Genomic DNA, 18,149 nt, shown 5'->3' with positions numbered 1-18,149 from the left:
CCCTCCTGCCTCCAGCTTATTAGGACCCTTGTGATGACATTTCGGTCCACCTGGACTCTCCAGGAAAATCTCTCCATCACAAGGTCCTTAATTTAATCAATCTGCAAAGTCCCTTTTGCTGTGTAAAGTAATGCATTCACAGATTCTGGGTGGGGGCATTGTTCTGTCAATCACAGGATGGGAGAGAAGTGAGCATGTTTGAAGTTTGAGGGAAAGGAGGCAGGAAAGAGAGAGAATGGGGGAGAGGGGGGATAGATAGATAGATATTGCAGACAGAGGAGAGGGAATGATAGTAGTGGACGTCAAGTGCAGGTGGAGGAAAGTTTGGAAAATTGGGAAAAATAAAGGAGTTATGGGAGTGGGTATGTTTGGGTTTACAGTATGGGAGGCATGAGGTAGTAGGGCCATGAGAGGGGTTTGTAGGGAACTTGAGGAGAGTGGCAAATGGGTGGAATAATGATTGAAGGAACTTGGGTTGGAGGTGCGTCAGGATAAGCAAAGAGGTGTAAGGGAGGGGCTGAGGACCCAGCCGGCGCTGGAGAGATGATCTTGTAGTTGTTCCGACCCCAGGGTGTGCACTGTCCCCCAAGGGCACCGAGCCACTTGGGTGTAGAAATTCAGAAAGGCTGGAGCTCACCCAGCAGAGATGGCAGAAGCTGTCACGGGGATGGTCTGCTTGGTGTCAGCTGGTCTGGGCCTCGTGATTCCTCGACATTTGGTCAAGCATTATTCCGGGGGTGTCCGCGAGGATGTTTCTGGACGAGGCTGACGTTTGAATAGGCGGACTGAGTGAAGCACATCGTCCTCCCCGATGTCCCTGGGCCTCATCCAATCAGCTGAGGACCATTCTAGAACTAAAAGACTGAGTAAGAGGGAACTTCGCCTGCCCGGCTGCTGGAGCTGAGACATGAGCCTTCTCCTGCCTCAGACTGGAACTGCGCCACTGGTTCTCCTGGGGCTCCCGTTTGCCCTGCAGACCTTGGGACTTGGCCTCCTTAATCACAGGAGCTAATCTCTGACCATCAGTCTCTCTCTCTGTCTCTGTCTGTCTCTGTCTCTATGTCATCTCTCGATCTCTGTCTCTATCTCCATATCCTGCTGGCTCTGTTTCTCTGAAGACCGCAGAATAATCCAGACTTCCGATTGGGAGAGAAAGGAGGACAGACCAGGAGGGTGTGGGAAAATGGAGGGATCCAGGACCTGGAGGTCTCTTCAAGGTCAAAGACAGACGTAAAGAGAATGAAGGCAGGAAATATACGGAAAAATTGGAGGTGGTGGTCAGAAGGCAGGATAACGAAGTTTAATATTTGTGAGATGCTGGGGCACCACCTCCAGAGAGTCTAATTAGGTCGGACCAGGGTGCAGCCAGGCAGCTTTCACAGACGGGTGTGCAGGGCACCCAGGGCTGGGCACCTCCTTATCCGGATTTACTGGTAACCAGTATGAGGTGGTCTGAGAGGACTGACTCTCTGCCCATCATCTGTGGTGCCCACCTGCTTCCACGGCGTCTTCCTGCATAGGAGCCCGTATCTGTCCTGTCTCTGGGTGTACTTGCTCCGTTTTCCTTTGTGCACTCACTTTCCCTGTAGCTCTGAGGAAGGTAGCTTCCTTCAGCACTCTGCCGGAACTGTTGGCTGCCTGCTTCTTGTGAATGCAGGCATGGCTTCCCTTCTGTTCTTAGTTTCCCACCTCTTCTCTTTCAGTGTTGAATTCCGCCGCTCTGTGGAGAAAGGAGGGGTGTTGTGAATGTCTTTTGCTAGCAAGACTCACTTCCTTATTGGAGCCGAAAACAGGGTCTGCCGTCAGGTGGAAATGTAGATACCATGCATCACACTATTAGAAACAAATCCTGCCATGGTTGGAGGCTGGGGGGCTGTGCTCTTGAATCCTTTTATGCCAAATATCACAGGGGTTGCACCCCCACACCCCGGTTTACAAGTCCTTGTAGAGTGATGAATGTACAGTGGACCCTCAATAAATAGGTCTGTTCCTCCAGTCAAGTGGCCAATACGAATGAGAGTTCTAAAGGACCTATTGAACTTGACTTTGAAAAGCATTAAAAATGATGAAATGCTTACCAGCTGCCAAGGACTAAGGCAGACCCTGTGTACACGTGACATCACCTCATTCTTTCAATAATGATGAAACAGAAAACAAGGTAATGATTTGAGCTCTTCAAGTTTTGGACAACACTCTCCTACCTCTTAGTGCGTGAAAACTGTGTTATTAGAGGCAACAGTCAGTGGGTTTTCATTAGGACTTAACCCTCCCTTTGTTACTTTGGACTTGATTTTTCTGTGTATGATGCTTTGGTTCGTCCTTTAATTGTCAATATAAGATTAGCACCACCCTGCTGCCTCTCTCTCTCTCATCTTTCTTGTTAACTGCTTATACTCTGGCTATGACCCATTCTAAGTCTTCTTGGCCAAGGTATTTTTTTTAAAAAAGTTTTTACTTTATTTAGGAGGATTTGAGAAGAAAGAGGGGTATTTTTAAAGTGTGGAGTGACCAGAACTGGAAGCTGAATCTCATAATATCCTTAACACTTTGGAATAGAGAATCTTCTCCATTCTAGATGTTTCTCTATTGTGTAACACCGCATTCAAAATCTAGAGCTTTAGTGACCCTTTCATACATCTCCTATTCAAAGATGTTAATTTATCCTTTGTAAAACATGGTAAATATTCCAGACCCCTGAGAAGAGATCACTTTTCTAGCCGAGGGAAATTTATTCTGAGTTAGGAAGGGTTAAGCTTTTTTTCTTGGCATCTATCTGAATAAACAGTGTGGTTCTGTGGCATCTGAATTTTGCATTCAGATCAGCATTCTTAAGGAAGCCAGATGACCTGATTTTTACTTTCCCTTGTAAGCACGTTGTGATGATTCCACAAAATACGTGCGCCCGTCCCCGGTGTCTGGTGGATAGCTTGCACGACGGTGTTATTTCCAGCAGGGTGGTAGTTTATGGGGAAGCATGGAAGGTTCGGGCAGGGAATAGATGGCATCAGAGACAGCTTTAGGGAAAAAAATATCAGTGAGACTTAGAAGTAGCTGATTGGGGATGAGCCTCTAAGTCCATGATTTTCCTCTATTATACTCTAGAGTGAAAGAGGCAGAGGAGAAGTAATCAGAAGAACAGGGAAGAAAGTCACCGGCAAACAATGCCTCGGGTGTCCCAGGACTGGGGAATTTGTTGATGGTATGAACGCATTGGCTGGAGGAAAGGCCATTGAGTCGGACCTTCAGGAGGACAAGGGAACTTGCAGAGATGGGAGAAGCTGGATGGCAAGAGTTAGGTAAGATTGAAACAGTGAAGAAGAGAGGGGATGGGGGCCTGAACCTGACCCTGGGGAGGTAGAAGGGGATAGATTTAGGAATCCCAGGTACAACTTGGTACTATGATGCAGGGTCAAATTAGAAAAGAGGGTGAGCGAGTTTAGGGATCAAGACCCAGACCTCAAGGCTGCTTTACCTCCATGAGCCTCAGCTTTCAAATATGTAAAATGGGCACAAACATAGCCCCTTCCTAGAGTTCTGAGAATTAAATGAAGTGATGATACTGCATAAAGGCTTAGTCCAGAGCCAGGGGCCTGGGACAGAGCAGGATGGACACGCACACTGGTTCTGTCCTCTCCCCTTTCCTGGAGGAGGGGATTAACTTTGAAGCAAAGGAAGAGAGGAAGGGGGAGGGTCACAGAGGAGAAGGGTGGAGAAGAGGGGAATCAAGACAGCTCACATCAGTGGCTCTTAAACGCAAGCCCATTTTGATCTTTAATCCTAATATTTTTATTTGAAAATGAGCACAGCACTCTTACAGATGGGGAGGGGAGGAACGTCAAGGTCACCTGGCCAGCACTCTGCCTCCATCCAAGTGAGGTCGCTAAGCTGCATTTCATGAGGTTGGGCTTGTCCTGTGTCACACAGCCTGGGAGAGGAGAAGCCGGCCTGAGGCTGCCACCGAGAATTCTGAGTTCTTCCTCTTGGTGTCTGGAGGAGAGGAGCCTCCGGGCTGGACCCCATCCGCCTGGCCCGGGACTCATGGCCTCCGGGTGGAGGAGTCCAGCGAATCCACACGGGATTTGGAAACTTCCCTTCCCCGTGCAACCACCCCATGACTTTTACAGCAAAATTTCTCCCTAAATCTGGCTAGAAGAAGAGTGAGTCCCCGACGGCCTTAATCTGAGCAGATAAAAACGTGTTGAAGTGATTAGGCCTGTGGTTGGAAGTACCGCACGACGTTTCCCTCTCCGGTCCATGGCGGGACGCCCTTAGGAAGGCGAGACCCACTTTTCTGGTGAGAACCCCCGATAGAAACATCTCCCTTTTCACAGGTGACAGCATCCCAGGCTGTGCCAGGCCTGCAGCTTCTCCTGTGTGAATCTCGCTATGAGCCAAGTTTGTGTTATACTGATTACGCTGGAAAACAAAATATTTTGTGTGATACCAACAAAAGCCATGGATACTTTTTTTCTTTTTTCAAAATTTTTATTGGAGTAGAGTTGATTTACAGTGTTGTATTAGTTTCTGCTGTACAGCAAAGTGAATCAGTTATACACATACATATAGCCACTCTTTTTAAAGAGTGGTCATTCCCATATAGGTCATTACAGAGTATCGAGTAGAGTTCCCTGTGGTGTACAGTAGGTCCTTATTATCTATTTTATATATAGTAGTGTGTATACGTCACTCCCAATCTCCGAATTTACCCCTCCCCTCCCTTACCCCCGTTAACCATAAATTTTGTTTTCTACAACTGTGACTCTACTTTTGTTTTGTAAATAAGTTCATTTGTACGCTTTTTTAAGATTCCACATATAAGTGATATCATAAGATATTTGTCTTTCTGTCTGACTTCACTCAGTACGACACTCATCCATGTTGCTGCAAAAAAAAACCATGGATAATTTTTTTCTTTTAATGAGCCTTGATTTAAAGAGAAGTCTGTGCTTAATCACAGCCCATTCGCATCAATTATGTTGTAAGCAGAAGCTACCCAGTGGTGTCTGGAGTCCCAGCTTCTAGTTCTGGCTGGGCTCTGTCCCCATGTGACCCTGGGTGGCTTCTTTCCCCTCCCTTACCCTCAAGTTCCCTGTTCGTAAAACCAGAGATTTGTTCTTCAGCTCCAAGGCCCTTCCCAACTCTGGGTCCTGCTGTGTGCCACTGAGACCGTCAGCCCCCTCTTTCTCCGGGAGTCAGACGCTCAGGAAAGCAAGCAGTGGCTCGCTGGGAGCGCCTTCACGCCGTACCCCGTCTTCTTTTCCCCGCCCAGAACAACCTGCGTGCCCCTACTCTACCTGGAATCCTCTTTTTCATTCTTTAAGACCTGGTTCAGGCCACACTACTTTCTTAAGCCCTTTTTGACCCTGGTGTGAGAGGTTGGGCATTTACTAGTTTGCTAGGGATGCTGTTACAAAGAACAGTGGTCCCTCTGTATCTGTGGGGCATTGGTTCCAGGATCCCCCTGATACCAAGATCCACGGATGCTCAGGTCCTTATATAAAATGGTGTGGTATTTGCATATAACCTATGCACATCTTCCCGTATACTTTAAATCATCTCTAGATTACTTATGATACCTAATATAATATAAATGCTATGGAAGTGGTTGCCAGTGCCTGGCAAATTCAAGTTTTGCTCTCTGGAACTTTCTAGATTTTTTTTTTTTCCAAGTATTTTTGATATGGGGTTGGTTGAATCCAAGGATTCAGAACCTACGGATCTGGAGGGCTGACTATACCACAAACGAAGTGGCTTAAACAACAGAAATTGATTGCCTCACAGTTCTGGAGGCCCAGACTCCAAGATTAAAGCATTGGCAGGCTTGGTTCCCTCTGTGATGGAGAATCTGTTCCATGCTCGCTCCTAGTTTCTGCTGGTTGGCTGGCAATCTTTGGCATCCTTGGCTTGTAGAAGCATCATCCCAATCTGTTTTCATCTTCACCTGGTGTCCTCCCAGTGGGTGTGTCTGTCGCCACATTTTCCCTTTGTATAAGGACACAAGTCACATTGGATGTGGGACCCACCCTATTCCAATGTGACCTCACCTTAACAACTACCACTCTATTTTCAAATCAGGTCACATTTGGAGGATCTGAGGATTAGGGCTTCAACATATGAATTTTGGGGGGATACAATTCAACCCACAACAGGTACCCTTGTGCATGTTTCTGGACTCCCTCCTCTCCCAGCCCCATTAGGCTGTGGACACGTCTCTCCCAGAGTGGCCAGAGCAGCAGACATGGTTCAGCCAGAACCATGCGTCTGGACTGTGGGTCTAAGAAACAGTGGCCAAAGGGAGCAGCTATTGCAAAGCTCACATCTGCAACTGGTGGACCAGGAGAGCAGAGGGGCAGATCTTTGTGGGTGGGGCATCAGCTTGGAAGGTGGGAGGAGCTACAGAGGAGCGAGGTGTGGTCAGGGAAGACAGGACCAGTCAAGACACAGGCAAGGTCACCCAGGTTAGTGCTGCATAATAAAGACGCTAATTCCTTCTGTCCTGGAGCCCTTTGCAGTTTACACACACCTGCAGTTTGACAAGTTCTTTCACATTAAATCCCTGGATGCGTGGGAGACGTCTCTTGCCCGGGTGATGGGAGACGTCTCTTGCCCGGGTGATGGGAGACGTCTCTTGCCCGGGTGATGGGAGACGTCTGAGGACTGGGTGATGGGAGACGTCTGAGGACTGGGTGATGGGAGACGTCTCTTGCCCGGGTGATGGGAGATGTCTGAGGACTGGGTGATGGGAGACGTCTCTTGCCCGGGTGATGGGAGACGTCTCTTGCCCGGGTGATGGGAGACGTCTCTTGCCCGGGTGATGGGAGATGTCTGAGGACTGGGTGATGGGAGACGTCTGAGGACTGGGTGACGGGAGACGGCCTGGCTGCCTCCCCTTTGTGTTGCCTCCTCTTTGTCTCTCTGATTTTATTTCAGAAAATTCCCATGGCACAGCCTAATGGCTGGGAGTTTTTTCGGGGGCAGCTCCAGTGGTTGCCTCATGTGTGAAATTTCTTTGAAGTCATGTTTTATTTTAAAAATTCATGTAGATTACTGAATTCGATTCCATTTTTCCAAATTTGTGCCCGTGTGAAAATATTGTTTGACGCTCCTGAGCTTTGCTCTTGCGAAGAGGTGGGCCTTGCCTCTCCGGTGGCTGGCTGGCCCCTTGCCCGCCTGTTACGTGCAGGTGGCCTGTGCACGCTGGGTCCCGCCTTCTTTGCCCGTGACTTCAGTTTTCTTCCCACTTCTGATCTGGCTGAGCACCCTCGTAAGTAAAGTACTCCCCGAATTTTGGGCCCAGGCTCCCGGTATTGCTTCCCCCTTGGTGGTCCCTGAGCCCAGCCCCTCAGTTACACTGGTCCTGGACCCCCGGGCAGGGCCGCACATGCCCTCCAGGGAGCACCCCGTCAGATGCCGCATCTTCATCGCTGGACTGAGTGTATCCCCAGCTGGGGCCACGTGGGCTGGGCCCCTGGGATGCTCCCCTCTCTCACGGGGGAGCCGTGAGCCACACTCTTAAGCTGCAGTCCTCTGGTTTCTCCTTCCGCACCCCCAAAGCAGCGCCTCTCTTCTCTCAACCCAGAGGAAAAGGCAGAGTGGAGGCGTCCCTGCCACGTCTGCCCAGGCCAGGGCTTTCCGTCTCCTCTGGGAGCCATGAAGAGTGTGGGCTTCGGTGTCTGAGGGACTTGGGTTCAAATCTCTCCTTTGTATGGGATCTTGGGCTAGTCTCGCAGCTGTGAGCTTCCATTTCCTTCTTTGTAAAATGGGAATATTAATTTCAACTCCCGTTGAGAGAATTAAGTGGGAAGATGTGCAACAAGGCACGTAACAGGGTACCCGGCACCGGGCAGGAACTCTGTGCGGTTTCCTCCGAATCTCCTTTCCCTCCCAGTTGGTCTGTTTCTCGCCTGTCGGGACAGCTGGTCCTCAGTCCCGTTTCCACCGTCTGCGTGACCTCTCTCAAAGCCCCTCCCTTTGGAGGGGCAGGGCCACTGATGTCCTGTTTTGCAGATGGGGGACCTGTGTCCAGAGGGGTGACTCCACCATGAGCAGCCTGGAGACCAGGCTTTCTCCAAGTCTTCCTCTGACTTAGCCTGGCTGGGCCATGGCCACATCTGGGAGGTGTGCGTTGACTGGACGATGACCAGGACCAGAGGGAAAATTAGATCTCGTTGTCTTGGCCAGATTGACGTCTAAGATATGTCTTCTCCATCTTGCTCACCTCTCCTGGGGCATCTGCCTTCCCTCCCGCTGTGTTTTCCTGTAGCCATACACATGTGCCTAACTCTCACCAGAATCTTCTAGTCATTTATTTGTATCTTAAGATACTAACTTTTGTTTCATAAAAATACTAACTTGCTTATTTGTTATCTTACATGAGTCTCTCTGTGTTTCCTCTTTATGTCTGAAAACCTGCTTACAAGCTCCTTGGACTCAGGGACCGCATCTGCTTTTCTTGTGTTTCTTTCTTTTTTTTTTTTTTTTTTTTTTTTTGTGGTACGCGGGCCTCTCACTGCTGCGGCCTCTCCCGTTGCGGAGCACAGGCTCAGCGGCCACGGCTCACGGGCCCAGCCGCTCCGCGGCACGTGGGATCTTCCCGGACCGGGACACGAACCCGTGTCCCCTGCATCGGCAGGCGGACTCTCAACCACTGTGCCACCAGGGAAGCCCTTTTCTTGTGTTTCTTTTCTTAGTGTCTAGCATATTGCTGAGCTCCCGATAGGTCCTGGAATTATTTTGTGTCTGCTTTTCAGTCCACAAAAGCAATAGTAGCTAACATCTATAAATAAGTTAGATGGTCCACCAAACAAAGCTCTATTATATCGTTTTATCTTCTTACCTACCATGGAAGGTAGTTATTATGGTAATAGGAAAACTGAAGTTCAGAGATACTCGGTAACTCTCCCAGGGTTCCACAGCTAGTAGTTTTTTTGTTTTTTTTTTTTTTTTAAATTAATTAATTAATTTATTTTATATTTATGTTTGGCTGTGTTGGGTCTTCGTTTCTGTGCGAGGGCTCTCTCCAGTTGCGGCGAGCGGGGGCCACTCTTCATCGCGGTGTGCGGGCCTCTCCCGTTGCGGAGCACAGGCTCCGGACGCGCAGGCTCAGCGGCCACGGCTCACGGGCCCAGCCGCTCCGCGGCACGTGGGATCCTCCCGGACCGGGGCGCGAACCCGTGTCCCCTGCATTGGTAGGCGGATTCTTAACCGCTGTGCCACCAGGGAAGCCCCCACAGCTAGTAGTTTTGAAGCAGGGTATGTGGCACTGCAGGACATGGATTGAGCAAAAAGGCTTTAGATGCATAGCACAGTGGAGCGCATGCTTGGGTTCTTCAGAATTTAATCTTGCTGCTTGGAAAACTCACGGCTTAAGTTTGTCCTAGTCGAGGGACGTAACTGGAGTGATAAATCTGATCTGTATCCTTAAGATGGCTGAGGCCGTCTTTGGTCTCAGACTGAAAGGCTCTTTAGGAAATCATTTCCTTATGTTAACTTTTTTTTTAAATGGAGTTTTTGGACTAAATACATATTTTCCATTTTTTTATTGCAGAGCACAGTATTTATCTCATAGAGAATTATGATAAACCCCCTGAATGTTTCATGTTTTTCACGATTCATATGGAACAAATTAAAAATAACTTTCCATGGTACAGATTGCCCCAGAGAACGGCTCAAAGACTCTTCCTTCCGCCTGTTTCCTCCAGCTTTTCGTCCGCCTCGAGTTTCAGCACCTACAGTCTGAGAGAGGCTGGGGTGAAAGGATCCCCGGGGAGCACCAGGCCCCCCACCCCAAGCAGAATGCATACCTGGAGACTGTGTTCGATGGGCCGCCGGGTCCTGTGAAGGAGAGGTGTCATTTAAGATGATTTTTTGTTTATAGGCATACACACAATTGGGAAGGCTGCTGATTTTTATTACTTTGTTCAGATTTCAAATATACTTTGTCAGTCACTTCAGTAAGTATTTTAAAAAAGAAAAATGTAAGCCCCCAACATGAGCTTCCAGCAGTGCCCTCTGCTAGAACATGTTTGTAAAACACTTTTGACTTTATTGAATCTGCGAGTTTCTAGGATTTGGACTGTCACTGCTACACTCAACTCTACCGCAGTGTGTCCCAGTTACAGGGCTGAGAAGTGGCTGAATGTGGATTTAAATCCATGTCTATTGGACTGTTTGATTTCCATTCCACCATGTTGCTTCAGAAAAACTGGCTCTGCGTGGTAGCCCTGCCATTCTATACTGGTGACCTTAAGAAAATCACCATCTTTTCAGTAGAGTGAGGTAATATAACCAGTTTCAGTGAGTTACTGGGAAGAGTAAATACACACGAAGCGCCTAGTTATTCGGTCCATTTCGGTGAGAGGCCAAAATATTCGGACAGGGAACCTGCAGATCTTGCTCTGGGAAATCTGCGAGGAGTGGGATCAGAGCTGGCCACTTCCCGTGCTTCTTCACATCCTTTTCACTCCCGCCCCCTACAGTCTAAACGTACTCAAAAGGAGTGGGTCTGAATTTCTCCAAAAGGACAGTGGGCAGCATCAGCTCTGAGGACGTTTTTTCCAACACTGAGCAGGGAGTTCGGAAGGAAGGCAATCCCTTTGCTAACCACGGAGAGCCGAGATGCCCTAGCCACTGGGTTTGTGGAGAAGACACTTTATTGAGGTCTCAGGGCTGGCTGTCCAGACATGGAGAGGGAACTGGGTCTTCTCTCTGTGATCTTTCTTGGCCCCAGTGGGCCAGAGAGAGTAGAGGCAATGGCCTCTACTTTCAAAGGTGCGAACGTGCGTTCCATCAACGTCAGGTGTGAGTGAAATGGCAGCTTGCCCTCCGTCTCCTTCTGCTGATGACCCTTCAGCTCTACCGTCTCCCACCTCCCTCCCTCCTGCAGTCAGTGACTCTTCTTGCACGTTCCCGCGATGCCAGCCTCTGGGTGCCAGCTGTTGTGCTGTACTACTGTACTTTTCAAAGTACTGTTCTGTGAGATTAAAAATGTTTTCTTGATTTTTTTGTGTTTTTTTTTATGTATTAGTTGTGTGCAAAATATTATAAACCTATTACAGTACAGCACTATAAAGCCATTCGGGTACCTAGGCTAACTTTGTTGGACTTATGAACAAATTGGACTTCAGAACGTGCTCTCGGAACGGAGCTCGTTCGTATGTAGGGGACTTACTGTAATTTAAAAAAGGAAGGACAAAGATATTGCTTCAGATGACCTTATGTTAATAAACAAAATTTGTGTAGTATTTGTGTGGTAACCAAGGCAGTTCTGGCATTTCAACTTCATTTAGTATAGGCCACCTTTAGTCCATGTTTCAGCCAACCAGTGAACGGAACAAAGTCCTTTCTAGCCTTCCCAGATTATAACATTAAACCTGGAATCTCTGTGGATAGTGGTTCTCTATCCACAATTCAGCCTGATCCAACTTTATGTTCTTTCCACCATTATCCCACTTTCTTCATATTTGTTCCCACACCAACCCCTAAATTCTGTCTGGATACACTGGAAAAAGTTATAATTACTAATGTAGTAGATGGAGAATGGTGTATATGAGGGCTCTAAGTCTTCTTTCCTTTCTATATTTCTTTATTTTGGTCATAGGAAAGCAAATTTAATAAACCATAGCTAGAGCTGCAGTTAAGTTCATGGCATAGCTGGTGTTTATTGTGTTTGGAAAAAAGTACTGATTTTGACTGGGGATTAGGGAACCACTTGGAGATGGAAAGATGAAACTGGAACTCACTCCAGGGATAATGTCTTCGTGCAACCTTACTTCAAACAATAATAATTTCACAACATACGCCTCAAACCTAACCTGCTTTGCAAAAGGGGAAACCACGTAGGGTAATGTTAAAGCATGAGTTTCCACAGCAAGTCTATGTTCAAATTCAAGTATTAGCGGTATGATATCATCTGAAAATTGTGATTTTTGTAGTATATCTATGTATTAGTTTGCTAGGGCAGCCAAAACAAAATGCTGCCAGCTGCCTTTGCCCTATGTCTTGTTCCCCGGTCATGGCTGGTGTCTCCTTTCATCTTGAGGAATCCATAACTCCATTGCCACGCTGGCTGCCTGATCTCAGCACCAGCAGTGGGCTTTCTCAGGTTGGCTGCGTGCTCTGCATTTTGAAGTGGTTTTTGTGAGCTTTCATCAGAGCCCATCATAAAAATTGCAGCAACACCTTTCCTTGTAACATATGTTATTGGGATGTCAGAAGGATCACGTGTCTCACACTTGCTGTATTTTTTTTTTTTTTTTTTTGCGGTGCGCGGGCCTCTCACTGTTGTGGCCTCTCCCGTTGCGGAGCACAGGCTCCGGATGCGCAGGCGCAGCGGCCATGGCTCACGGGCCCAGCCGCTCCACGGCACGTGGGATCTTCCCGGACCAGGGCACGAACCCCCGTCCCCTGCATCGGCAGGCGGACTCTCAATCACTGTGCCACCAGGGAAGCCCCTGCTGTATTTTTTTTAAAAAAAACTTTAAAAAATAAATATTCATCCATTGTGAATAAACAATGCCCGCCTCCCTTGCTTCCTTTCCAGCTTCACCTGCTCTGCACTCGCGCAGCTTGGTCGTCTCTCTTCTGCTTTATGTCCAGAGCTTCCTCCGGGGTCTCCTCATCTCTCATCTCTCTCCGTCCTGTCCATTTTCCTCTCCACAGCCAGCATGACCTTTCCAGAACACAGATCCGTCTATGTCACCTTTCTACGTGAAACGGAATCCAATCAATCCCCTCTGTCCCCAGGGACAGTTCTGAAATCCCTCACATGGTTTCCCAGGCTTTCACGCTTCCTCACTCAGCTGTCGCTTGCCCCTTCTCCACTCGCTTTGTACAGTCTAGCCTCACCAAGCAGTGAGCTGGCCACGCGACATCATGATCCTTCAGGATGCTTTTCTGTGCCTTCCCCCATGGTTGTTTTCTCGGCTGGATGGTTCTCAACTCCCACCCTGTCTCTTGTTCAGATTTTTCTCTCCTATATGAGTTGGTTCTAAGAGCACGTCTTCTGTTGAAGCTTTCCTTGATCTGGTAGATACAGTCAGCCTTTCTTTCCTGTAATTTTTGTGCATACCTGCACTAGGGATGACCCTCTATTTTACTGTTTACACATTTGTCTCTTTGAAGGCAGGGAGCACCCTTCCTCTTTATATGCCATAATGTCAAAGTTTGTATTTTGATGCGCTGGTCATTGTTTGTTAATTTCATTTGTATTTATTGTATTTGGGCCACATCTACAGCACAGTACTAGCAGTGCTCTCCAGTAGAACTTTCTGAGGGGATGGATATATTCTGTATTTGCTCTGTCCAATATGGTAGTGACTGGCTACACTTAAATGTGGCTGTTTAAATTTAATTTTTAATTAATCGAAACCCAATCACATTGACAATTCAATTCCTTAGTTGTACTATAGCCACAGTTCAGGCGACCGTTAACCACCTGCCACTAGTAACTACCATATTGCAGGGAGCAAGTGCACTTAAGCCAGGAAGTGGGAGATTACTTAAAGGTTTCAAATTCTTCCTGTGATATAGTATTACCCCTACTCATTTGATTAACAAATATTTTATCCGTGAATACTGCAAAAGGGAAACTTTAATTTCTATCTCTTTTTTTTGTAAAGAAATATGTGATTAGTATGCATGGATTAATGTGGTTTTAAGAGTGCTTAGATGTGAAGCAGGAGTCTTTAAAATCATTAAGTAAATATTCCTAGAGGCAGAAGGATGTGCTCCGTCATGAATGGAAGTCTTATATAAATCTGTACTCAGTGAGATTCACCCAATTTTCAGAGTTTAACTTTCAAGGCATGTTTACAGTTCACCAGTTCCGTGAAGCGTGTTTCTGAAAAAATGTGTTTACATGGAGACACTCTTCCAACAAATATAACAAATTAACAGGCTCTGCACGTAGCTTGGCTGTAATTATTCTCCTTTTTGACGTCTTCCTTTATTTATGTAATATGTAATAAATCTGGAACATACTCATTGGACGGCACATTGTTTTATATCAAATGTAAATGTTAGGTTTTATTACCATTTACCATAGTTCCTGTTGAACATTACAATTTACTTACTTCATGATGTTTTGGTTTTCATCATCATTAATATTTCACTTATTTTCCACTTGACATACATTTATTTAACACCTACTGAGGCCTTCTATCTTGTGGTGTGTGCTGGGGAGAAAGAGGAATCAGATACTGACTGGGTCGTCTAGGTTCCACAGGCTGGAGGGAGAAACAGACAGACAAACTCAGGCCACACAATGTGGCTTCTCTGTGACTGAATTTGTATGGGAGCGTTGAGGGGGGAGCCATGTCTTTTCTTTGGAAGCTGGGGAAATTTTCATGAAGCAAATACCACTTGAAAAGACAGTGGGGCACTAGTTCAGCAGCAGGGGAAGTACACTGCCAAATGAAGGGTCAACAGGAAAGAAACTGAGGCCTGCAAATGTGTGGTATGTGGTAGAAGAGTCAGGATTTGGTGAGGCTGAGGCGTGGGTGCCGGAGCACTGGGAATGGGTTGGTGGAAAAGAGGGGTGGAAAGTTACTGAGAGTCAAATCTGAGGATGACTATTAGATATGTTTTGAAAATAGTTTGACTTTTGGGTAAGAAATCCTTGCTATGAATTTGAAGAACATTTTAAAATAATTTTAAACTGTGTAACTGAAGGACCATAGACTTTAGAGTTGGCGAGACCTAGGGCTGGATCCATACTCAGCTGTTTAATGATGTAAAATTATGCTAGTTTCTTAACCTCTCACATGTGAACTGTTGACTGTCTCAGTTTTCTCACATGTGAACTGTTGACTGTCTCCTCTATCTGGAATGCTCTTTCTCTACATAGCTGCATGACTCATGCCTTCACCTCCTTAAATATTCCTGCTATGGTCTGAATGTTTGTGTCTCTCCAAAACTCATACATTGAAATCCTAACCCCCAAAGCTGGTGCTATTAGGAGGTAGGGCTTTGGGGCGTTTCTACCCTCGTGTATGGGATTAGTATCTTTATAAAAGATGCTCCGGAGAGATCTCTAGCCCCTTCTGCCATGTGAGGACGGAACCAGGAAGAAGACCCTCATGAGAATGTGACCCCACTGGTGCCTTGATCTTGGAGTTCTTGCCTCTAGAACTGTAAGAAACACATTTCTGTTGCATAAGCCACTGAGTCTGTGGTATTTTCTCATAGCAGCCAGAACAGACTAAGACCATTCTCAGCGTGGGCTACCCTCGCTCCCTGTTTGGAGCCCGTATCAATCATTTTTGACCTCTCTAATCCTCCTCTGCCTTTTTTCTTTATTCCTCAGAGCCCTTGATTACCTTTTAATGTACTATATACATTTGCTTATTTATCATGTCGATGGTTTATCATTTTCCCCAACCCAGTTAGAATGTAGGCTCCGTATTTTTCAAATATGGTGACAGCTAGGGACCTCCTTTTTAAAATCACCATTTATTGAGTAGTTAATAACACCCCCTCCCCATTTGCGTTCATCTTTCAAGCTTCTAGATACAGGCCTGTGTCTATGGTCTCTATTCCATTTCACTTGTCCATCTGTTCCAGCACCTCCTAATTTAATTGGTGTAGTTTTATAACGAGCCTCAGTCTGGTAAGTGTAGTAACCCACTACCCCCAAACTTATCGATTTTCTTCACAGTGGGTTCAGCTATTCCCAGTGCTTTGCTCTCTGCGACAGGAGTTTCCAAGACCACCCTCAGGCTTGATGATTTGCTAGGAGGACTCACAGGACTCAGAATGTTGTACTCAAAGCTACAGTTTATTGCAGCAAAAGGCTGCAGATCAAAATCATCAGACGGAAACGGGACATGGGGCAACGTGTAGGAGAAATGAGGTGCAAGCTTCCAGCGGAGTCACATGGGGACACATACTCCTCCCGGCAACGACGTGTGACATTGCATGTATGTGTCACGACCTGGGGAGCACACCTGAATCTAGTGCAGGGCTTTTATTGGGGGTCTGTCAGGTAGACACGCAGCAACCTGCATGACTGACCTCAGCTCCTCGGATTTCAGATCCTCTGAGCACCGCCCTCTAGCCCTGAGAGAAAAAGTTGTTCATCATAAATCACATTCTCAGGATGATTTTATCAGGCCAGAGTAGTACAGCATGACCCATGGCCTCAAGCACACAAAAGCACTCTAATCAGGCAGAATATTCCAAGGGCTTAGGGGTATTTCCCAGGAGCTGGCTAGCCAGTCCAGAAGAGAAGCCTTTCTTTGGAATGTGCAGGATTTGAGCAAACCTAGGGCTGCTGTGTTAACCCTTTCCTGCCCACTCTTCTTTTTGGATTTTAGGGTTAGCTTATCAAGTTTTACAAAAACAAAAGAAAATAAAACAACCCCCAGCCCCCCCCAAAACCTTGTTGAAATTCATTCAAATACAGATTAATTTGAGGAAAATGCCCTCTTTATGATGGTGATCTTTATAATAAGCACGGAGAGATATCCATTTATAAAGGTCTTCTTTTATGTCCTTGCCCATATTTTTACAATTTTTCTTAATAAAAATCCTGTACATCTTTTGCTGGATTTTTCTGAGCTCTTTTACGGATTTGTTACACTTGCTCATGTCTCCCTCTTATCCCCGTTTGAGATGGGGATAATGTCCCCATCTCAAACTGTTTTAATGAGTCACATTGACAAAGTCCCTTTTGTCATAAAAGGTAACATTCAGAGGTTCTGGGGAATAGGAAGTGCGCAATTGGGGGGGCAGCGTTTTTCAGCCTAGTTTCCCAGACAATGGCATTGTTTGTAAATAGGTATAGGGTTTTTTGCTTGTTTTTTTTTTCCTGCCACGCCAGGCAGCGTGTGGGATTTTAATTCCCCAGCCAGGGACTGAGCGCGCCCTGGCAGTGGAAGCGCAAGAGTCTTAACCACTGGACCGCCAGGGGAGCCCCGGTGTAGTTTTTTTTTTGTTGTTGTTCTCTCCTTATTTTCAATTCTTATACCTTAGTTGTTTTTCTTTTCTTATTTTTGCCTGTTGGATGACCTAGGACCTCTGACACGGCGCTGGGGGAGGCAACGACGGCAGGCAGCGCTCCTTCTGTGGCAGCAATGCCTCGGATACAGCCCCGTTACACGTGTCTTTGCTGTCGGGGGTCGCCAGAGAGTCTGTCAGGCTATGAAGCCTTTTCTGTCTCCCGCTCTTCGGGTCCAACAGCTGCTTCATGACGCACGTTTGCCGGTAAGCTCCGTCACGACTGCCTCTCAGATGCCTCGTGACTGTGCACACACAGAGTAACCTGGCTCCTAAGCAGAAGACTGTCGTCCGCCTTATCGACTCGCTGAGTTTGGGTCGTGAGCTATGGCAGGAAACCCTGAGACACGACTCTTCTCCCGAACAACCCTGATCCCCTCTTCCACGCACGCCGCTGTGGACATGAGCACTGACTGTGCAGACTCCTTGCTGCCAAGCTTTGGTGCCCCCTCGCCTGGTCCCCTAGCCCCTCCTGCAGCTTGCATCTCCCCTCCTGCAGACAGACGGACATGCACTCCCATCATCCTTCCCGAAGCTACACTGCCTCAAACCATCCTGTAGCCAACCAACTCTCCCCCGCGCTCTCTCTCTCTCCCGTCCAGCTTCGCCCTTTGTAATGTTGAGCGTTCATATTACAGATAAAGGGCATCAAGTGGAATGCCACGAGATCCTTCACCCCCAAGCGTGGTTGGGTTGATGTGCTTTTTAGGGAGCCCCGGGTACTTCAGTGATGAACAGGGCGGAGTGGTTAAAATGACTGACGGGGCGGGGCTTCCCTGGTGGCGCAGTGGTTGGGAGTCCGCCTGCCGGTGCAGGGGACGCGGGTTCGTGCCCCGGTCCGGGAGGATCCCACGTGCCGCGGAGCGGCTGGGCCCGTGAGCCGTGGCCGCTGAGCCTGCGCGTCCGGAGCCTGCGCTCCGCAACGGGAGGGGCCACAGCGGTGAGAGGCCCGCGTACCGCAAAAAAAAAAAAAAAAAAAAAAAAAAAAAAAAAAAAAAAAAAATGACTGACGGGGCAATAGAGGTGGTGTTTCAGCCTCCGGTCAGGTGGCCGAGGAGAAAGGAAGGAGTAACTGAGACGGTCGGGTGATGCTTCTGCCAGAGAGGAAGGCTCTGCGGTCTGTAAGCAAGTCAGCAGGGATGGGGGTCAGCAAA

General features: G+C 47.4%; 1 long non-coding RNA gene across 1 annotated transcript in view; it reads left to right on the top strand.

Annotated features, from left to right (window-relative positions):
- Positions 1-17,672, top strand: part of LOC136792185 (uncharacterized) — a 41,866-nt gene extending 24,194 nt beyond the window's left edge. Inside the window, exon 4 of the long non-coding RNA XR_010835638.1 lies at positions 17,012-17,672. This is a non-coding gene — a long non-coding RNA (uncharacterized lncRNA). The remainder of the gene's footprint in view (positions 1-17,011) is intronic.
- Positions 17,673-18,149: the final 477 nt, after the last annotated feature.

The sequence above is a fragment of the Kogia breviceps genome, chromosome 11 (genome assembly GCF_026419965.1).
Source record: "Kogia breviceps isolate mKogBre1 chromosome 11, mKogBre1 haplotype 1, whole genome shotgun sequence".
NCBI lineage: Eukaryota > Metazoa > Chordata > Mammalia > Artiodactyla > Physeteridae > Kogia > Kogia breviceps.
Note: the sequence above shows the minus strand (reverse complement) of the source record. Positions and strands in the feature narration are given on the sequence as shown.